Genomic DNA, 22797 nt, shown 5'->3' on the forward strand with positions numbered 1-22797 from the left:
AATGTTTACTTTGTTCTAGTATTTGAGCTAATATTATCTTGGAAGACTAACAATCTATCTCAAATAGCTTTTCCCCCTATAATTAGATTAATATTGAGTTGCTATAGTCAGATAAAGGTAAATAGTTGCAATACTTTTTTAAATGCAATTGAATTACTGTGAAAATTATCGATAGCTATTCATCGCCTGGGGACAGATACTTAGATAAATGTCAAGTTAACCATATAATTATTCTAATTGAATATGTAATGAAAAGTAACAATATCTGTTACACTAAACTGTCTTAATTATGTAGATTTGTGTCCTGCAGGCTTTGCAATATTGCAAAGAAGAGAAAAATATAAATATTTTCAAATTGTGGTTGAAGAATGCCGTTTCAAAATATTCTGAGAGATAATAGAGAAAGTATAATCATGAAATATCACATTTTGTTCAGCATTGCATTTGCCATAAAATGTCTTGCTGTCATGGACAGTAAAACCAAATTTGGCGTTGAAGGCTGTAGCTTTATGAGAGGTAGTCATCAATTAATTCAAATATGATGCTCAAAATATAGTTGACACAAATATGTTAAATGTACACATAACTTCTGAAGACATATTGCATTGAGTCTACTCATAGTCTTTCCATGTCAAGCTATCACCACTTATTCTGGTATAAATTCAGGAAACTTAAAGATCACGTTTCTATTTATTTTAAATATTCTGCAGGTAGTTTTTTGAAATATCCAATTTTGGGGCACCTGGGTGGCTCAGTTGACTGAATGACTGATTCTTGATTTTGCTTCAGGTCATGATTCCAGGATCATGGAATCAAGCCCCATGTTGGGCTCCATGCTGATTGTGGAGCCTGTTTAAGATTCTCTCTCTCTCTCTCTCTCTCTCTCTCCTCTCTCTCTCTCTCTCTCCCCTTCTGTCCCTCTCGCCCACTTGTGCAAGCTCTCTCTTTCTAAAATAAAAATAAATAAATAAATAAATAAATAAATAAATAAATAAATATACAGTTTTATTTTTTATATGGATGTCTATTTCATCTTTCAAGTATTATCTGTAAATCTACTTAGACAATCTTTATCTTCAGTGTATATTTCAGAATACAATAACAATAACCTTAATTATCTTTATGTCATTATTTAGTGATAATGAAGACCATCAACTATGTTATAGATCATCTGTTGGTTACTCAGCTATTTAAGTATTATATATCATATCAAAAATTTAAATGGAATCTTAAATTTCTTGTCATAAACAAATGGCAAAGATACACATAAACATTTATTACTTTAAAAACATTTTGGATAAATTTTTATAGGTAATATACATTTATGTAAATGAAGATTATATAAACAGAAATAAAATATCATTTGGTGTTTAAAATACATTGAGATATATATATGTCATTTGAATTTTCTGATTATTTGATTTTCATCTTCATTGGAATATGAGTTTCAAACTTCAAACAAAAAATTAAACCAACCAGATGAAGTTATTGTAAATTAAATTTCAGAATGTCATATTTGCCCATAGTTTGTTTCTCTAATGAATTAGGTTTTATTCATTCATCTATTTATTCACTACATTGTGTTGACCAGCTAATGTGGTCTAGACTTTTTTTAAGTATTGGGAACACAACAATGGATCATATCTGTTCTCATGGAATTTCATTGCTAAGTGATAATGTCAAGTAAGAAAGAAAACAAAACCCTCAATTAACATTAACAGCCACAAAAGTATAGCAACAAAGAAGCTAGTTCTCAGTTAGACTGACTCTGCTGATAAACAACCATTAATAACAAGAATGAGAAGGAATTTTGTGCAGGGTGTTTGCTTCATTTGTTTCAGATCTTTTTCTTACCATTTCTTAGTTCCACCATGTTGAACAAGGAGACCAATTCTACACATTCCAACTGGGATTAACAGAAAGAAGGGATTGGTTAAAGATTGTAGGGTGGAGGAAGGACAAATTAAGGGTTTTCTGTCTCCCTCATCTCCAGCATTGCCCCATCTTCTGTGGCTCTGGTTGCCAATGGAGCACCCATTTCTACATTTCTAGCTCTCTCTAAGCAGCCTCTTCTATGGGTGTGGTCCCCTAATCCCAGAGAGGTCCAGGCTGTTGGATTAGTTTCCCCCTACTTCTCCCATTATTTCTTCAGCTGTCTGAGACAGCTGTCTCCTTGCTGCCAACTAGAAGTGTCTTTTTCTTTCTTCTTTCATTTCTTTCTTTTTTTCTTTCTTTTTTTCTTTCTTTCTTTCTTTCTTTCTTTCTTTCTTTCTTTCTGTCTGTCTCTCTCTCTCTCTGTCTCTTTCTTTCTTTCTTTTTAATGTTTATTTATTTTGTAGAGATGGGACGGGGGAGGGGCAGAGAGAAAGGGACCAACATACGAGTTTCCTAACCATTTTCTGTTTGTCCTTTCACCTATTCCATCCCACATTATCAATTTCTTGCACTGATGTTCTTGGCTTAAAATCCTAGAGTTGCTTTGGTTTTTCTGACTTAAACTTATATTAGTTAAAATATTGATACCTGTGAAAATCTGGAGAGCAAAAGTGAATTTTAACTTTGTCAAAAATTATCAGGAGAAGCTGATTATTTTTCAGTAGCTATTTACTTTGAGGATTTTCAAAAGAATAATTGTTTGACAGCATGATTGAGGATAATTCAGCTAAGTTTATAAGAAAAATTAAAGCTAAAAGTCACATTTAGAAGAGAAATCTTCAGTGGTACCTGTATTAGAGATGCAATATTTTGTTTCATTTGGCTTTAAAATGTTAGAAGAATTTTTAATTTATTTCGAAATGCTTTTGATTATGGTAACAGTTACTGGGCTTGCCCCCACAGAATGTCACATGAATAAAATAACTTTGTGTAAATGAGTTAGTAAAAATTTCATTCAACGGGATTTTTTGTTGGAAATCCTAAGAATTTCCTCCAGACAGAGATATTATTTTATTTAACTGTAAAACTATAATGAGAAACTTAAAGTAAAACAAGGGGAAAAATGGTAAACTAAGAGATATTCTAATTATAATTTCATAGGTTTTTCTATGGTGCAAATTCTGTCTGGATCTTCTTATTCATTTTGTATACTTTTTCATCTAGTATATTTTTCTCTTGATGACATATAGCAAAAGGAAAAGACGGGTAGGTGAATATGAAAGTGGCTCCATAATGAATTGTATTTTACATCGCTCATGCTCTATACTTGTCATTTTAAAGCTACAAATAGAAGAGGGCATTTTTTATGAGCACTTTTCTTCTGTTTAGTTTTCGTAATTTTTTTTTTTGCCTTGTAGAACTAAACTGCTCTCTTATTTTAGCATTAACATGGATTCTAACTATATACTTTGATTAATTATCTATAAATTAAAATATTAAATCAATAAGAATATTGAAATATGAAAATGAATGTAATATTCATGAAAGTGTGACAAGAGAGAAAGGGGGTTAATCAGGGTGAAGGATCACTGTTTCAAACAGAAAATATATGGTTATTTTCTCAGTAGACATATAGCATTCAAAATTTGCTGCACCATATATGATTAGTGGGAATGCAAAATGAAGGGAACTTTGGTAACATCTAGCATCATTGCATAGTTACACTGTTTTTAATAGACTCACTTCTAAAAATCAAATTTAAAAACACATTGTTAAAATGTGATAAGCAATTAGTTGCAGTAGTATTAATAATAACAAAATAGGAAGCCCCCCCCAAAAGGTCACTAATAAGGGGCTATTCAACAAACACTTTTGCATCCTTTTTTTCCAACTTTTAAAATTTATTTATTTATTTTCAGAGAAACAGAGCATGAGCAGGGGGCGGGAGGGGGGGTGGTGAGTGGTGGTCAGTGAACAGGGCCTGACACACAAAACCCCGACATCATGACCTGAGCCAAAATCAAGAGTTGAATGCTTAACCAACTGAGCCACCCAGGTGCCTCAAACTATTTTGCATCTTTAAGAATGAATACTATGGTGCTATAAAAAGAAATGATAACTATCTTTTACATATTACTTAGGCAGTGGTTTTCAACTGGGAGTGACTTTGCACACACCTGGATTCATATCTGAAGACATTTTGATGATCATGACTTGGGATTCCTACTGACATCCAGTTTGTAGAGGTTGTGAATCCTCTTAATCAACTTACGATGCATAGGACAGTCCCCAAATAATTTCCAGCCCCAAATGTCAGTAGAGCCAAGGTAGAAAACACTTTACTATGGTTATCAACACCAGGATATAACTTTTAAGTGAAAAATATGATGGGGGAGATAATGTGTATAGTATTCTATCACATAAATATATACACATTTATTTTTTTCTAAGCCCAAACAGTATCCCGTTTTCATAAACAATCATGGTATTTCAGGCAGGACATGGGCAGACAATCATTAGCAGTCTACACTTTTAAATTAAAATATTAACAATTTATAAATTAAAAAGTTTTGATTGGAGGGACAGAATAGAAAGGAGATAATAGAGATAAAACTAGAATTATCTGAATGGTTCTCCATTTAATTTATATGTAAAATGTGCAATCCTCCCAAAATGAATAAAAAGATAAAAAAATCTAATGGCTGTATGATATGTTAGATTTTTCTTGTCAGAAATAATTTATCCAAAAAGAACATTTCTGATGGATTGAGAGAAAATAGAGAAGCCACTGGGTACCATGATCAAGGAGAGCATATTATTTTTTTTTATTATTGTTGTTTCTAGGAAGATTGAATCCAAGCGAAGAATGTAAAGAAACAGAGATTGATGCTATAAAGGGAAATGGGATATTTGATAGAGCTAAGATTCAGAGAATAGGGAGGGAATAGAATAAGGAAAGATGGTAAGTTTGTAAAGAAGGAGGAAGAAGTATGCTTCTTCTTCATGTTACAATGGAGATATAAAGAATGAAAATACAGGGACATTTTGAGGCAAAGAGGGTAGCAACTGAATCATCCAAATTACCTTATCTTTTACACCATTTATGGAAAGCAAAGAGGTGGGATTAGATTATGAATTTGAGGAATGTGAATTGTGTGGGAACTGTGGATCCAGGGATATTTTAGAAGTCAATTAGAAAAAAAAAAGTGGAAATAATTTTTTTTTCAGTTCTGAAGATGTTTGAAATAACCTGTAAAGAAATCTGGGCTGTATTACTATGTATCTCTGGCAGCCAATGTAGAGCATCTATTTAGGCTGCATAAAAGATAAAGATAGAAGTAAGAATACATTAAATTGCCTTGTTTTCTACACTAATTTAATCGTGTTTTAATATCCAACTTCTCCAACCTTTTTTTTTTTTAAATTCTTTTTAACGTTTATTTATTTTTGAGACAGAGAGAGACAGAGCATGAGCGGGGGAGGGGCAGAGAAAGAGGGAGACACAGAATCGGAAGTGAGCCATCAGCCCAGAGCCTGATGCGGGGCTCGAACTCACAGACCACGAGATCGTGACCTGCGCTGAAGTCGGACGCTTAACCTACTGAACCACCCAGGCGCCCCAAACCTTTTTTTCTTTTTGAATAGTTTATCCAATATATATTTATATGAAACAGGAATCCAAGCCTATGAGCATACCAAACATGTTTATATCTAGTACATTTATATAGCAATCATGAAATAATATGCATATTTCTAGGTGACAAAAATGAGCCTGTGTTGTGGCACTTATACAAGTATTGCTCATAAATAACAAAGTCATAGGAGTTAATAGTAACTCTCTTCCCTGTTTTTTGAATTTACCTTATCTGTTAAGATGCAAATTAATAAGAATAATTGAGTATCTGGAAAATTTCCCAGAAAGTTATTTCACCAAAGATTTTCAGTTTAAACTTAATTAAGTTGTTTTGGTTTTTATTTTTCATCACTTAGATAATGATGATGCTTGCATGAAAAAAAAAATGCTGAATTAAAAGTTGTAATTTTGCCACTAGATCACTAGATGGTATGCAGTTTCTTTAAGGAAATTTGAATTAAGAAATGTGTAAAACACTGAATTCATATCCAATAGCTAACTTTATTCATTTAATGATATTTATTTCCCTCAAAATTAATATATTACTACAGAATATTTTTAACAAAGACGATAATCATCTTCCTATTATTATGTAGTAAAATGATGGCTTTCCTGATTGTTGATTAACTATTAAAACATGTCATTTTTGTTTATAATTTATAGTGTATTACCAGGTCTACCTTGGAATAGAATTCATAAAAAAGTTATATGCTAAGATACCTATAAAAACATGAATTTTATGTTTACCAGTTCTTCAAATGCAATAGAATACCTTTTAGGTTAATATTGACAACTGATGTCCAATCTGATATTGTGCTTTTAATAATAGGCATCCTTCAGGCTACATAATTTGAGGTTATCATAATAAAAGTCCCAGATCATTCCATACTTAATAACTGAACTATACTGATTATTGTTTTAAGCCCACCAAAGTACTAAGGACACTGGACAATTAATAATACTTGGGCTATCAAAAATTAAAAGTCATATAATTGCTTAACTGTGATATTTATGAAATATTGGAAATTATAAAACATTAAGTGAAATTTCTCAGCTCTGATTTAAAGCATTTTCCAAAATCTCTTTATAGAGTTAGAACATTTCTGTTCTTATTCAATACCTACTGTGGAGATGTGAGCCATTTGTATGGAAATGTTTTAGTATAAAATGGTAGAAATTGCCTTTGATATGCAGGAAAATCATAATTTGGAGTTTAATGTTTAGGTAAAAAGAAACTGAAATTTTAAATTCTAATACTATTTGAAATTTTAAAAGAAAATATGATGTTGGAATTAATTCGTAAAATGAATTTATTTTTGTTTCTCAATTAAAATCTTGTGTGGGCTTCTGATTTCAGCCAAGATGGAGTAGCCACATTCTTCCCAGTTCTTACCTTACAACTACCAGAATAAGACTAAAATTGGAGAAAGCACCCTGCCCATTCAAACTTATTACATAGCTATAGCAATGAAGAGTGTGGCATTCTTAGAGGAATAAACATGTAGATCAATAGAGTTCAGAAATAGATGCATACAATACGCCTGGCTGATTATTCACAAAGGTATAAAAGGCACTCAATGTATATTGGGTAGCATTTCAACTAATTGTGCTAAAGCAGTTCCTTACCCAAAGGCAAATGACTGACTGAATGAACAAAACTTCTACCTGTATCTCACCCTTATACAAAATGTTATAGATCAATCGCTTCTCGGCCTTTTGGCTAAGATCAACTGCAAAATGTTAGAGATCATGGATCCATAGATTATGGATTTATATATAAAACATAATGCTGTAAAATTTTTTAGGAAAAAAAGTACAAGAAAATCTATGGGATCTAGGGTAGGCAGAGTTCTTGGACTTTACTCCAAAAACAGTGTCTTTAAAAGCAAAAAAAAAAAACCAACAAATTGCACATTATCAAAATTAAAAGCTGTTGGCCTGCAGTAGACCCTGTTAAAAGAATAAAAGACAATCTATGAAATGGAAGAGAATGTAGATTATATAAAGAACTTTCAAAACTCAACAGTAAAACTATTCCAATTAGGAAATGATCAAAATACATAAAGAAACATTATGCCTAAAACAATTTAAAGATGGCAAATAAACATAAGAAAGATGTTTCTTATCATTAGCTATAAAAGGTAAGCAAATTAAAACCACAGTGAGATTTTGCTACATGAAGCTATCATGATGGCTAAAAATGTAGAAAAATAGTGACACCACCAAATTCATTAAGGATGTGGAGAAACTGGATCAATCCTATATTGCTGGTAGAAATAGAGAATAATTATAGCCACTTTGGAAAAGACTATGACAGTTTCTTATAAGACTAACCATCCATTTACCATACAACTAAGTAATTGCACTCTTGTACATTTAGTCCAAAGAAACAAAAACTAGGGGCGCCTAGTATCTCAGTTGGGTAAGCGACCAACTTCAGCTTAAGTCATGATCTTGTGGCCTGTGAGTTTGAGCCCCAGGTCCGGCTCTGTGCTGACAGCTCAGAACCTGGAGCCTGCTTCAGATCCTGTGTCTCCTTCTTTCTCTGCATCTTTCTCTCTCTCTCTCTTTCTCTCTCTCTCTCTCAAAATAAACATTAAAAAAAAATTAAAAAAAACAACAAAGAAATAAGAACTGTGTTCACACAAAATTCTGTACACGTGTTCATTGAAGCTGTAATTGTAATAGCTAAAGACTGGAAAAAGCATAAATGCCCTACAATAGGTGAATGTTTAATTTGTCATGCATTCATACCATGAGATACTATTCACAAAAAGTATTGATACAAAAAATAATTTGGATGAATCCAAATATAAATATGCTGAGAAAAAAGAAAGAGAAAGAAAGAAAGAAAGAAAGAAAGAAAGAAAGAAAGAAAGAAAGAAAGAAAGAAAAGAATCTCAAAAGGTTACTTATACATGACTGGATTCGTATTCCAATCTTAAAATGACAAGTTTACAAAGATGAAGAAATTAGTGATTTCCAGGGGTTAGAAAGGGAGGGCACAAGAGATGTGACTGAGACCATGGAAGGGTAGCAAAATGGATCATTGTGATGGAATTATTCTGTGTCTTGACAGTGTTTAACACGTGAGGTCACACAAATCTCCATGTGTTAAAGCTACATGCAGCTAAATACACACACATATGTATTGTAATACTGATGAAATCTGAATAAGGTAGTGGATTGTATTCATGTCATTTTCTGGGTTATGATATCCCATTATATTTGTGCAAGATATTTACATTGGGGGCTACCGTGTGAAGGATATATGGAATCTTTCTTGCAATCTCATTTCTTATAAAAGCACGTGAATCTACAATTGTTGCTAAAACAAAAACAAGAGCATCAAAAAACTTGTGCTTGGTTATACATTTACTTATTTTTTTATTTTAATTCTACTGTAGTTAACATACAGTGTTATATTAGTTTCAGGTGTACAAAACAGTGATTCAACAATTCCATATATTACTCAGTGCTCATCAACATAAATGTACTCTTAATCCCCTTCTCCTGTTTCAACCTTCCCCCCCCCCCCCCCCCTACTCTGGTAACCATTTGTTTGTTCTCTATAGTTAAGAGTCTGTTTTTTGGCGTTGGGAAAACTGGAAAGTAATGAAGAATGAAACTGGACCACTCTCTCACACCATATACAAAGCAATATTCAAAATGGATGAAAGACTTAAATGTGAGACAAGAAACCATCAAATCGTAGAGTAGAACAAAAACAGCAACTTCTTTGACCTCAGCCACAGCAACTTCTTACTAGACACATCTCTGGAAGCAAGGGAAACAAAAGCAAAAATGATCGGTTGGCATTGATCAAGATAAAAAGCTTCTGCATAGTGAAGAGGAAACAATCATCAAAACTAAAAGGCAGCATATGGAATGGGAGAAGATATTTGCAAATGACGTATCTGATAAAGGATTAGTATCCAAGATATATAAAGAATGTATCAAAGTCAATGCCCAACAACAAATAATCCAGTTAAGAAATGGGCAGAAGCCATGAATAAACATTTTTTTTCCAAAGAAGACATCCAGATGGCTACCAGACACATGAAAATATGCTCAAAATTATTGGGAATAAGTTTAGGAATTCCCTGAGTTTGTACCAAGGGGTTAACAAGGTTTAGGGTAAAAGCATCCAAGATTAGGTAATCAGGGCTAGGTAATCAAGGTGGAAGCACCCCCAGCATAGAAAAAAAGGCCTAAAAAAATAAGAAGTCACAGGATGAAAGCGTCCAAGATTATATATTCAGGGCAGAAGTGCCCCAACTTAGTCTTGTGCTTTCACAGGAGGGAAGGACCATAATAGGTAAATAGGTAAACAGGTCTAAGGATAGTAGCAGGGAATTGCCTGGAGTGGAGCTAATTAGCAAAAGAATGGTGCCTTGTAGACCCTGAGGTAGCCTGGTCCAACTGCCTTATCCCCTAGGCAACTAATGTAAACAGACTTGGTGCCTCATGCCTGCCTTAAACAACCTTTTGCCTGGTGCTGGGATTTTGTTTCCTATTGACCCAAACCCCTAACACTGCATATCTTCAAAACCCCCTTTGTCCCCCACACACGAGTTAATGTTCATGGTTTCGTTGTCTTTTGTGCATGTCCATCATGCTTGTAAGCCTTCTGATCCTGATAAAAACAGAGCAAGGACCCTTGCCCGGGTGCCTTGTCTCTTGGACAATAGTAGCCTCTCTTGCATTTTAATTCTGAGTCCATTCTCTTGCTGGGCAAGAGAGAACTCTAGACCCAGAGTCTAGGACACATCACTCATCATCAGGGAAATTCAAATTGAAACCACGATGCATACCACTTCACACCTGTCAGAATGGCTAAAATTAATAAGACAGGAACAACAGATGTTGGTGAGGATGTGAAGAAAAGGGAACCCTCTCACGTAGTTGGTGGGAATGCAAATTGAAGCACCCACTATGGAAAACAGTATGGAAGTTCCTCAAAAAGTTAAATATAGAACTACCCTATGACCCAGGAATTGCACTATTAGGTATTTACCCAAAGGATAAAAAATACAGATTTGAAGGGGCACATGCACCCCAATGTTTATAGCAGTGCTATCAACAATAGTCGAACTATGGAGAGAGACCAAGTGTCAGAAGATGTTGGCTGGGGGTTGGGGGGAGATGGAATATTACTCAGCCATCAAAAAGAATGGAATCTTGCCATTTGCAACAATGTGGATGGAGATAGAGTGTATTAATCTAAGCAAATATCAGAGAAGGACAAATACCATATGATTTCACTCATGTAGCATTTAAGAAACAAAACAGATGTGCATAGGGGAAGGGGATAAAAAGAGAGGGAAGCAAAGCATAAGAAAACCTTAACCCTAGAGAAAAAATTCAGAGCTACAAGAGAGGAGGTGGGTGGGGAATGGGCAAAATGGGTGATGGGTTATTAAGGAGGGACTTGTGTTGAGCACTGAGTGTTGTATGTAAGTGATGAATCACTAAATTCTACTCCTGAAACCATATTACATTGACAAGACTTTAAATAAAAAATTGAAAAACAAAAAGCCTGTCTTTTAGTTTGTCTTTTTCTTTTTTGTTCATTTGTTTCTTATATTTCACATATGAGTGAAATAATATGGTGTTTGTCTTTCTCTGACTTACTTCACTTAGCATTATACTCTTTAGATTCATCCATGTTGTTGCAAATAACAAGGTTTTATTCTTTTTATGGCTAAGTAATATTCCACTGTATATTTATACCACATCCACTTTACTCATTCGTCTATCAACGGAAATTTGGGTTGCTTCCATAATTTGGCTAGATCAAATAGTAGTTCTATTTTTTATTTTGAGTAGTTCTATTTTTTTATTTTTTTGAGGAACCTCCTTAGTGTCTCCCACAGTGGCTGTACCACTTTGCATTCTCACTACTAGTGCATAAGAGTTCCTTTCTTTCCCGTCCTCACCAACACTTGTTGTTTCTGTGTTTTTGATATTACGAACTTTAAATTATATTTTTTCTTTAACTTTAAACATGGTATCCAACATTCCCCAACTTCTTAATTAATCAAAGTTATACCATTGTGCTCATAAATTTACTAAAACTTGGGAGATGCTGGGTTTATATATTATTTTTGATATTTATTAAGTATAACCTTCTGAGAAAATTACATAGCTTTCTACACTTTATTTTTTTACTTGTAAAATGTAGATAATAGTAATTAATTATAAGGTATTTAGAGTAGTATCTTGCAAATAAAAAATATCCAAAACTATTAGCTATTATTATTTTTCTATATACCAACTGATATAACTTGGCACGATGTTACAAAATTTCAGTGTTTTGTGTTTTGTCTCAACACCACTCAGTGTAATGCCCAATATATAATAGACCTTGTTCATGGTTATATAAAGAACAAATATATGATTGAAAAACATGTTTTGTTTTCCTTCTTTTTGGTCTCCTCAAGTATAAATCTATAAATCCTTAGAGTCTTTGACTTAATCCTTGTGGGTTCTAACTTTCGGCTGAATTACAAAATATATTGTATTTTTTTGTTGAGTACTATTTATCGCACTTATTTTTAGGCCAATACTTGAATTGTGCCAATATATAGACATGTACATATACTTGTACAGCTGTATCTTTAATATCAACTTATGAGTTAAATCCAGATGTGTTTTTCCTGTAAATATGTTATGTGTGATAGTCTTAAGACTGAACAGTGACTTCTGAATTCTTTGTGGTTAAAGGGCATGTAAATTCACATATCAATAACACATTTTGAGCATTGAATGAATGTCAGCTGATTTTAAAAAAATAGCATCTTTCAATTGTCCTAACATTGCTTTCAGATATATGTTGCTATTTCCATTTGACAACTGAGAAATGTTGTGTAGAGAACAGTATAATAATTAGCACAATTTCTATACTAAAAAGAGACAGAGGTCAGATTAAACAAACCACTGGTGTGTTCATAAATGTTTAACAACTAGCTGGGGGTGGAGAAATCTGGGAAAGATCTCTGATTATGTAGCATTTGCTGATATCTGCTGCAGATACTTTCATCATGGCCAAGTTTTAGCTAGCACATGGAATGCTGAGATGGGAAGAGATGTGAACAGGTTCTCACAAGATGATACAAGCCAGCTCCACGTCAACAATGAATCAGAGCTGCTCTTTTAACCATATATCCTGTACCCTTACTGTTGACATGCACACGTTTCTTGCTGAATTTAACAACCTAAATCCCACTTGTCTGTTTCTACTAAATCCAGTCTTACCCAGTTCATGAAAGGGGAAAAAAATACTGTATTTTTTAGTCTACTGGCTGGTATTTTTTTCTATCTTAGGGATAAGATAAATGAATACACTTCTTACAATATTTATATCATGTCACATAATTTTAATATTTTACCAGTAAATGAAACTAGGTTATATCTACCTACCTACCTATCTATCTATCTATCATCTATCTATCTACCTGTCTATCTACCATCTATCATCCATCATGTGTGTTGGTGCACATACATACATGTACCTATTCATACACATATATTTGCTTTTACGACTGTATGACAGGGAAAGATATCTAAGTACATTTCCTTGGAATCAGAATACATACTTGGGATTATGCCAAAAATACCTTCAACATTATTCACTTCAAAACACTGGTTGGTGCACTTAAAATTACCTCATTAGTTTCTTTTTCACACCTCTCTTGATTTTTTTTTCCCCAGTACTAGGTAATTCTTTGATAAGAACTATGAAGTCTCTAATAAGAAATATTTAGTAAACTAATAATAATGCTTTTATATGATTAATTATTGCCACCCATTGGCAGTAATTTTCTGTTAATTTGATATTTGTTCAACTTGTGGTTAATTTTGTGGTTGATTTTTTTTGAACTGAAAAAATACTTCTGAACATCTTGCTAATTTTATACTTAATTTTTTGGAGAAAAAATGAAGTCAAAACAATTGTTTCTGACTCTCTCCCAAACCATCTTGCTCTCTATAAATGCATGATTTAATTGTTCTGTCACTGAGGACTTTTTGTTTCTGGTATAAAAACAGTGAAAAAGTGAGAAGTTTGGAAAATTATATTTTGTTTTAAATTCTTTAATACTAGAAAGACAAAAGCTGTTAACCAGCTGTTGTTAGTTTTTTAATAATGATTTCGTTCTAAGTAAATCTTAGTGTCTGGATATCCCTGCGGTTCCTTGGAGGATGGAGAACTTGCCATATGATGAACTCTTGCTTTATTTATTTAAATATACCTGAGCTCAGTTGGAAATAAATTTAGATGGCAACATATACGTGATTTAGAGAGGCAAATGAAAGATTTCTATTTCATTTTCCTTTTTATTTCATACTTAATTTCCAACACATGGCTAATTAAATATATTTTCTTTATAAAGAAAATAGATCACTCTACAGTTCCTAAAGCATCAGTGAAAACAGGGACATCAACATTTTCCATTTGTCAATCTTAGTGTAGTAATTTAAATTTTACCTCTTTCTAAATAGGTCTATAAAAGTTTGTTACCTATTAAGTCGCCTTCTTTTAAAACAATTGCCACAGGTTATATAAAAGAAATTAAATCAATGGAACATTTATTTAAATTGAACATAATCTTCTCAGCTAAATAATGAGCACTTTGTATCAAGGTTTTATCTCAGACTAAACTTCTCAAGCAAAGATTGGCTACTACTTTTATGACATTTTGAAAATGATGAACACTTGTGAGCATTTGTGTATGAAACAGAATTTTGCCTAAAGGGAACTTAATATTTTTTTCAACTAAGGAAGCTTTTGGAGTAGGAATCCTGTTCTAGTGCTCTACATAATTCCTATGTGGTTCAGAGGGAAAGAAAATAAAATACAGAGTTCGGGGTGGCAAAATGTTAACAACTTGTGAATCTAGGGAAAGAATTCTTGGAGCTTCATTATACTATATTTGCAACTTCCCTTAGTTTCATTGTTTCAAAGTGCAGTTCCCTCCAAACTGGAACAGAAAAATGATCTTATGCCATGCTCCTGTTTGGCTCTAGCTCTAGCCTTTTGGGATGAACGGGTAGTAGGTTAAGGTCAGGCATGAAGGGGCATGGGCAAAACCAGAGACATGTGGACATACCTAGCTCATCCAGCTGTCTGTTTCAGAAGAGGAATTTCTGAGTCAGAATGTGTTATGTCATTTCTCAGTTTAAAACCTATAATAAATTGGGGGATTCATCAGGAATTGACAAGAAAAAATGAACACAGGTAAACCTTCTCTAAACGTCAATTCCACATAAGCTAAATAAGAATGATATTGAATTAAATAAATTCTGTGAGGATTTAAAAGAAGTATGTATGCCCAGGATTTACCAGGGTCTGTAAGCTCCTAAAATACACATTACATGGAGATAATCTATAAATCTCTGCATTGCTTATGGAGAAACCCCAGTGAGTCTTAGTGTTCCCAAATACCTTAAATATAAGACATTTTTATAAATTTTATTTTTAAGTTTATTTATATATATATGTGTGTGTGTATATATATATATATATATATATATATATATATATATATACACATATATATACATACATTTGGTATGGTGCAGGTCTCGAACCCATGAAACATGAGATCATGACCTGAGCCAAAATCAAGATTCAGTGGCTTAACTGACACAGCCACCCAGGTGCCCAAAATATAAGACACTGTCAAAAGGATTTTTTTTTTTGTATTTTGGCATCTGAACTATTGTTTCATGTTCTCTAAATTTGCATTTCTTTTTATAGTTTTTAGAAAAGTTCAGAAACCATGGAATTTAAAAGTAAGTGAAAATGTTTATGGAAGATTTAGAGGAAATCATCATGTCTTTAACGTTTATATAACTATTTTCAATATGAGATGATAGACAAATGATCTACCAGCATATGCTCAAGGACTTTCATTTTTATAATATCGCTTTTAAAAATAGTTTGCATATTCATACTCAGATATTAATATATCTTGCATATATTAACTTTTCTCTTGGGCTTATAGTACAAAACTGGTGCCAAATTGGAAAATAAAAATTAATCACTAATAATAATCTATGTTCTACAAAGGATATAGGATTGATTAATTGATTGATTTAATGTTTATTTACTTTTGAGAGAGAGAGAGAAAGAGAGACAGAGAGAGAGAAAGAGAGACAGAGAGAGAGAGAGAGAGAGAGAGAGTGAGTGGGCGGGCAAGGGACAGAGAGAGGGAGACACAGAACCTGAAACAGGCTCCAGGCTCCGAGCTGTCAGCACAGAGCCCGATGTGGGGCTCGAACTCACGGACCGCGAGATCATGACCTGAGCCAAGTCAGACATTTAACTGACTGAGCCATCCAGGCACCCCAAGGAAACAGGATTTCTTTTTAATCAATATTTTACTATACCCTTAATTTATTTGCCACATAGATTATATTTTATTGAAACTAGTATATTTGTCAAATTTTTCTACTTTCTTTTCTCTCTCTAGTCATTATCATATGGGTAAATTCATGGCAGTTTAAGTCTTCACTTTGAAATGTGCCTCCAAACATCTCTCCTACATCAGGATAACTAGGAAGAGAAGAGAAAAATAAAAATGTAGTAACATTTTATGATTTCATAATTGTACTTATTTTCCGATAAATTTGTTGTGAATAGAGTTATTTAAAACAAGTGACCCTGAATCTTCAGGCCTCCATGTGAGTATAATATTCACACCGAAGATTCTGATGGCTGACTCTCCCTACATGAGGACATTGGGGCACACGGATTTTAATTATGTGAGAACTGTACTCAAATATGCATTTTTCTTTTCTCAGAAAAGAGGAGGGAATATGGCAGAAATAGAATAGTAATCTACTTCCATGGTCATATTTAATGCACTAAAAAATCCGTATGCAGGATAAGTTAGGTTTAGTTACTGTCTCTCCTGGTGTCAAAGGGACACATACTTTGTTAAAAGGGGTATTTTCCCAAGATGTTGTGGAGTTGAACAATTATACAAAGTCGGACAACAAAACAAAATGGAGCAAAATTCATATTTCAATTGCTCATACAATTTATCTTATCAGATGTTTGTGTAAGTTGTTGGGTTAATTGAAATAAACCGATGATATAAGCAGTATTGTAATTTCACTGAACTTCATTTAAAATATGTAAGTTAAAGTTAGTTTTGCTTAAGAAAGTTAAACTGTGAACGTAGTTTTCTTTGGGTAATAATATGGAAGGGAACTGTATTGTGTAGCAAAATGTATTTATGATCGTTTTACCTGAGTTTTATCTATACATTAAAAATACTGAAGTGATCTTATTCTGAAACTTAACATTTTATGAACTGATGCACAATTTTAAAATAACTATGAATCCTGAAGTCTTTATAAAAGTTTTGTTGTTCATTATAAATCTCTTTACATGTTTTTTTTTAAATTTATTTTCAAGAGAGAGAGAGAGACAGAGCTTGAGTCGGGGAGGAGCAGAGAGAGGGAGACAATCTGAGGCAGGCTCCAGGATCTGAGCTGTCAGCACAGAGACTGATGGCAGGGCTCGAACTCGTGAACCGCAAGATCATGCCCTGAGCCAAGTCAGACGCTCAACTGACTGCACCACCCAGGTGCCCCTTGTTGTTTATTATAAATAATGAACATATTTCAAATAAGAAAATAGAAACAAAATGTAATTTTGTAGAAAATTTTATGTTATAATATAAAAATCCCTTTAGACTAAATTCTAGCAAGGCATTTTGAGACATTTGTATAACTAACTGAAATAATATGAAAAATATCAAATTGTTGAAAGTTGTCTTGACTTCATTTCATAAGCAATTCAATGTGTAAATGCTATGTAATGTATCAAATGGAAATCAACATCAATGAAAACAAACCACGTATTTGGTCAGAAGGCAAAATCGAATGAGACAAAGAAGTAGTGTTGAAAACAGGGACAGAGAAAATTTGGGAAAACAGAGCAGACAAAATTGTAACGAAACAGTTTAATGTATGTTCTTTTTCTTGTCTCTATAGATTTAGGAGACTCCCTCAAAACATAAGATTGATTTTGGATGGTGCCATATGTACACATACAGCATTTGAAGTGACTTGTTCCATAATGAGACTTTCTGGGAAGGGAAGGATTCCAAGCAGGTCTGAAAAATAGCTTGAGAGAATGGAGACGGGATACTGGCTTGGATTTCACTGTGCATAAGTGGTGAGGCTGGGGTAAGGGTTTCCCCACTGACAAGGGTTGAGTGGATTAAACTTTCTGACAGTGAAGAGCAGAGTAGCATTAAACATTCTTATTAGTTTTCCCAGAAATGGGGCAAGGGAGGAGGGTGGGGTGATGGTTAAAACCTGTCAACAAATATCAAATACAGAGACAAACTTTTTATTAAAATTCATCTTTGATTAGACTGATGATTGATATGGAAGGTGTTTAATTACATTGAATCTGAACTGAAGTAAGTCATTCTAGTGTTCTGGAAGGCTCATAAACCTGAGGCTGATAAGGGAGGTGAAAATTCTATTGAGAGCCCAGCCCTGTGTAAATTGTGAAGGGAAATGAGTGTCTTATTCACCATCAAGAGTGTTTGGAACTTCAAAGGGTAATAGAAATATCTTATTGAGTCCTTTTAATGTGCAGACACATGAGTGACTTTGATTTATATTTTGAGTATATGTGACCAATGACTATCCTGTAGTTCCTTACCTCAGAGTGGATAACATAAGGAATTGGTGTCAGGGGTTCACTTGACTCCATTGGGTCTCTGGTTAAAAATCACTTCCTTAGAAGGTTATCCCATCCTCAACTTGTCACTTTTGAACACCTTCTCGTGTGTGGTATGTGTGTGTGTGTGTGTGTGTGTGTGTGTGTGTGTGTCTGTGTGTGTCTGTGTGTGTGTGCATTCTTTCCTTTCAAAAAATTCTACCTGTCAGTAACTGGCATTATATTATACATATTTTTTTCCAATATATGAAATTTATTGTCAAATTGGTTTCCATACAACACCCAGTGCTCATCCCAAAAGGTGCCCTCCTTAATACCCATCACCCACCCTCCCCTCCCTCCCATCCCCCATCAACCCTCAGTTTGTTCTCAGTTTATATTATACATATTTTAAATTACTTGATTTCCTCGTAACAGTAAGCTCCATGAACAAAAGAATTTTGTGACTTTTTATTCTTGGCTTAAATAATAGGGACCTTAATGGATGCCATTTAATTAATAAATCATTTAGGAATGGATGGGCCTCATTTAATTTGAGCAGTGAGAGAAGTGAGTCTTGCAGGGAGTTTCAGAAAAAGAAGCCCCAGGAAGTGGTTCTCTCTTTGTAATTGGACATGATCAACAGGGAAACGTACTAACCTGTCATTGGTAATTATCTTATGAACAAAATGGGGAAATAAATATCCATGAATGTACTGGGTACTAGTCAGGCAGGCCAATAATACAAAAGAACCTAGTACCATCAGTAAGCCTGTGGGTCAGTCCAAATGCCTGCCCTTCAATATAAATAGGCTAACTATATTTCTTTTTAGTAGCTGATATCATCCAAATGGAAGATATAATATCTCAGTACCACAAAGAAAAAACAATGTTGTAAGAAGCAATAATTAAAATACAAATTATTTTACTAACTGGCATATTATAAAATTTATATTATATATTATATACTTTATATATACATATGTAATTATACATTAAAGGCCTTTACAACAGAACAGAGAACTATAAATGTAGAAAAATATAGCATGTTCATAACTTTAAAACCTTATATAAATTTATTCTTCTATACAGGTACTCATTTTTTTGTATCATCAACTATGTTTTATTGAGAAAAAAATGTATGGCTCAAATACTATTTATCTATAGTCAGTCATTATTGTTGTTATTATATTTAATATACTTGACAGAGGTTCATTGTGCAGCTCCAGATTTTATTTATTTTAAACAAACATGCTATTGACTCTATAAATAGAATTCAAATTAATTAATGTAGATCATTTAAAACAAACACTTCATAATAGATTTAAGACTTTAAATAAATAATAGCTTATAAAAATTCAAATCAGAGCTTATTTGCAGCACAAAGGGACTGTGAAATATACTGATTGAACTAAGTTAGCAATTTCTTTGTTTCAAAGGCTTACTTTCATTATAAGTATTTCAGCCAAAATAATCTAGGCATCCTATATGCTTAGGGATAGCCTTATAGTGTAAGGGGAAAGTTAAACGTATGTATCTGGTCCCCATAGTTCTTTTCTGACCACATTTTATTGTTTTAATTTTTACTAAATTAACTGAACAATTGCAATGCCCTCAATCTGCAAATGATTTTTTTCTTATAAACTGCTACTTCACCTGTTGAAATTTACTTAATTATTCAGAGATAATTGTGGTCAGCATCTCCTAATTGTGCTTCTGGCATCTGATTAAAAAAAAAAAAAAAAACTTAATGAAGATTAAATTGCTTTATCTTGGAAGAAAGAGGAACATACAGTGAAATAAATATTTCACCTCTGATATTTAAAAAAATTATTGGAAAAAGGCTTTCCTTCACATTTCCTTGCATAGGAAGACATTACTGTATATTTTAAAAACATCCTGGGGCAGTTGGGTGCCTCAGTCGGTTAAGTGTCTGACCTTGGCTCAGGTCATGATCTCATCTTTCATGGATTCAAGCCTCACGTAGGGCCCTGTGCTGACAGCTCAGAGCCTGGTTGAGCCTGCTTGGGATTCTGTGTCTCCCTCTCTCTCTCGGTCCCTCCCCTGCTCACATTCTCTCTCTCTCTCTCTCTCTCAAAAATAAATCAACATAAAAATAAATAAAACATTCTATGAACATATTAAATTATGTTGAACATAGTTGAATTTTAAAATAGAAGGAAATAAGTAAATTTTAATTTAAGTGCTTATCTAAAAATTAGCTTTAAGTACTTTATATTGCATTATATTAAAGATCACCTTCATCTGTAATTACTTTATTTCATATAAAGGATTAATGTTGCTAACAAATGTATTGCAGAGGTGTGTTATGTATTTCATATTATTATGCATTATATATTATATGTAATATACATACATACTATATGTAATATACATACATATACATATATAAGTAATATGTAATGCATATATTATGCATTATATGTAATAATTATATGTAATATTTGTAAATATTTTATTTTTTAATTCAAGGCAAATTTTCAGTTCTCCAAACTATCTAAGGGGATATGGTAATTTGTTATTTTTTTAATTTTTTAAATGTTTATTTATTTTTGAGACAGAGGGAGACAGAGTGTGAGTGGGGGAGGGGCAGAGAGAGAGGGAGACACAGAATCTGAAACAGGCTCCAGGCTCTGAGCTGTCAGCACAGAGTCCGATGCGGGGCTCAAACCCATGAACTGTGAGATCTTGACCTGAGCCGAAATCAGACGCTTAACTGACTGAGCCACCCAGGCGCCCGGGGCTAGGGTAATTTAAAGCTAATTTGTGGAATTTTTTTTTCTTAGCATTCTGTATATTTCAATATAATTGTACTCTATATATCAGGCACTTATAATGGTACCTTATAGAAGGGAATCTCTCTCTTGAGTGTATTCACAAGAGTGTGACGCACCTTGTCAGCCTCCATCTTTTCTCACCTCCACTACCACCCAGATGGAGCCCTCTTGGTTTATGCTCTCTTTCTGATGTTGGGGGTGGGGGAACTGACCACAAAGAAGATGTCAATAGCCACTCTTAGAATATTGATGATAAACTTTTCAAGATTCTTACTGCAAGAATGAAGCAGCAGGTGTTAAATGAAACCTGAAATCATCACATGCAGAAGTAAGGAGCTGTGCACAATAAGACCATTTCTTGATTTGTTTCTCTCATACATCAAGTACTATAAGTCTACTACTCTAAATACTAATTTAACAAAATAAAAGCTGATTAATTAATTTAGTTTTTTTTTCTGTCTTTAGCTATTGAATCATGACAAATTCTTATGTCTTTAAATGAATAGAAAATAGATTCAATAGACCTACACTTATAGCCATTTCTGGCCATGATGTGGCATTCTTTTAAAAAAAGTAAATATATGAATTTATTAAATATTAATAAGTGTTTTAAATTTGATAAAATGATTTTAGAAAATACTTTGATCAATATTGACTCTAAAATTTTGTTAACATTTTATTCTCGCAAAAGACACAGTTGAAGTAAATGAGATGTGTCATACTTTTTATGTTTAAATAACATCAATTACAATTTCTGATAAATACTTCTATAATCATTCTATGCTAGTCTCAGTAACTGCCACATTTGTTCAGTCTTAGAAAAAAATCTTTGTTCTCTAGGAATCGACTAATTACCTGTTATTGCTGTATTGAATGTAGAAATGTATTTTTTTCACAACTGCATTTGCTAGAACTTTACCAAAATTTTAATTACGTTTGCTTCCTAAAGAATAATGAAATGGTGCCAATTTTAAGGGACTTAGCTCAAATTTTTGAGAAAATAGAGGTATCTATTCAAATTGTTTATTTCAATATGTAGTAGAAATGAAGTTTTGTATATTATCCAGAAGTTAGAGAAAATATCGGGACATGTATCTATGTTTCTATTTTTCTTTCATTGATTAATTTGTGCACAGATCATGCCATTATATTGGTTTTTATGGAAAGAACTGAGCAAAATTTAAAAAAAAAGATATGAAATTTTTAAATTTTCTGCATTTTATGTGATGCTTTCAAAACAAAATTACAAAATTACAAGTACTAAACATCAGTTATGCTCAATGTGTAGGCAACACTTGATTTTTGTTTGGTTGTTTGGAGGATTCAGTTAACATGCATTTCTTTGAAGGCTTCCGCTAGGTCCTGGGAAAAGCAATAAAAAAAAAAATTCTTGGTGAAATCTATGCTTTCAGAATGTTTCTTCTTAAGTAGTAATATTGCATGTTAAACTGATTTAGCTGTATCTCCTGTATTTTGATGGTTGAACTTTCATTATCATTTTTATACCTTTAAAAAATTTCCCTTGAAATTTTCTTGCTGACTCAGTTAATTAGAAGTTAGTTTTACATGGTTCTTTTACTGGGATAGCAAGGACACATGTGTTAGAGCATTTTATATTTTTTCACATATCCTGGATTCCTGGTCTGTGTTTGTCACTCGGTGGTCTCGTTGTGTTTTAGTTCCAGTAATTTTTCCTGACCTATATTCTATCTCCCCACTTCTCTCCTCAGCTGTCTTGAGGAGGGCTGAATGAACACTTGAAAGGCATCTCTCATCTCGAGTACTGTGCTTTTGCTTTTAGCCCT

The sequence above is a fragment of the Panthera pardus genome, unplaced genomic scaffold (assembly GCF_024362965.1).
Source record: "Panthera pardus isolate Hobbes unplaced genomic scaffold, ASM2436296v1 HiC_scaffold_10, whole genome shotgun sequence".
NCBI classification, from domain to species: domain Eukaryota; kingdom Metazoa; phylum Chordata; class Mammalia; order Carnivora; family Felidae; genus Panthera; species Panthera pardus.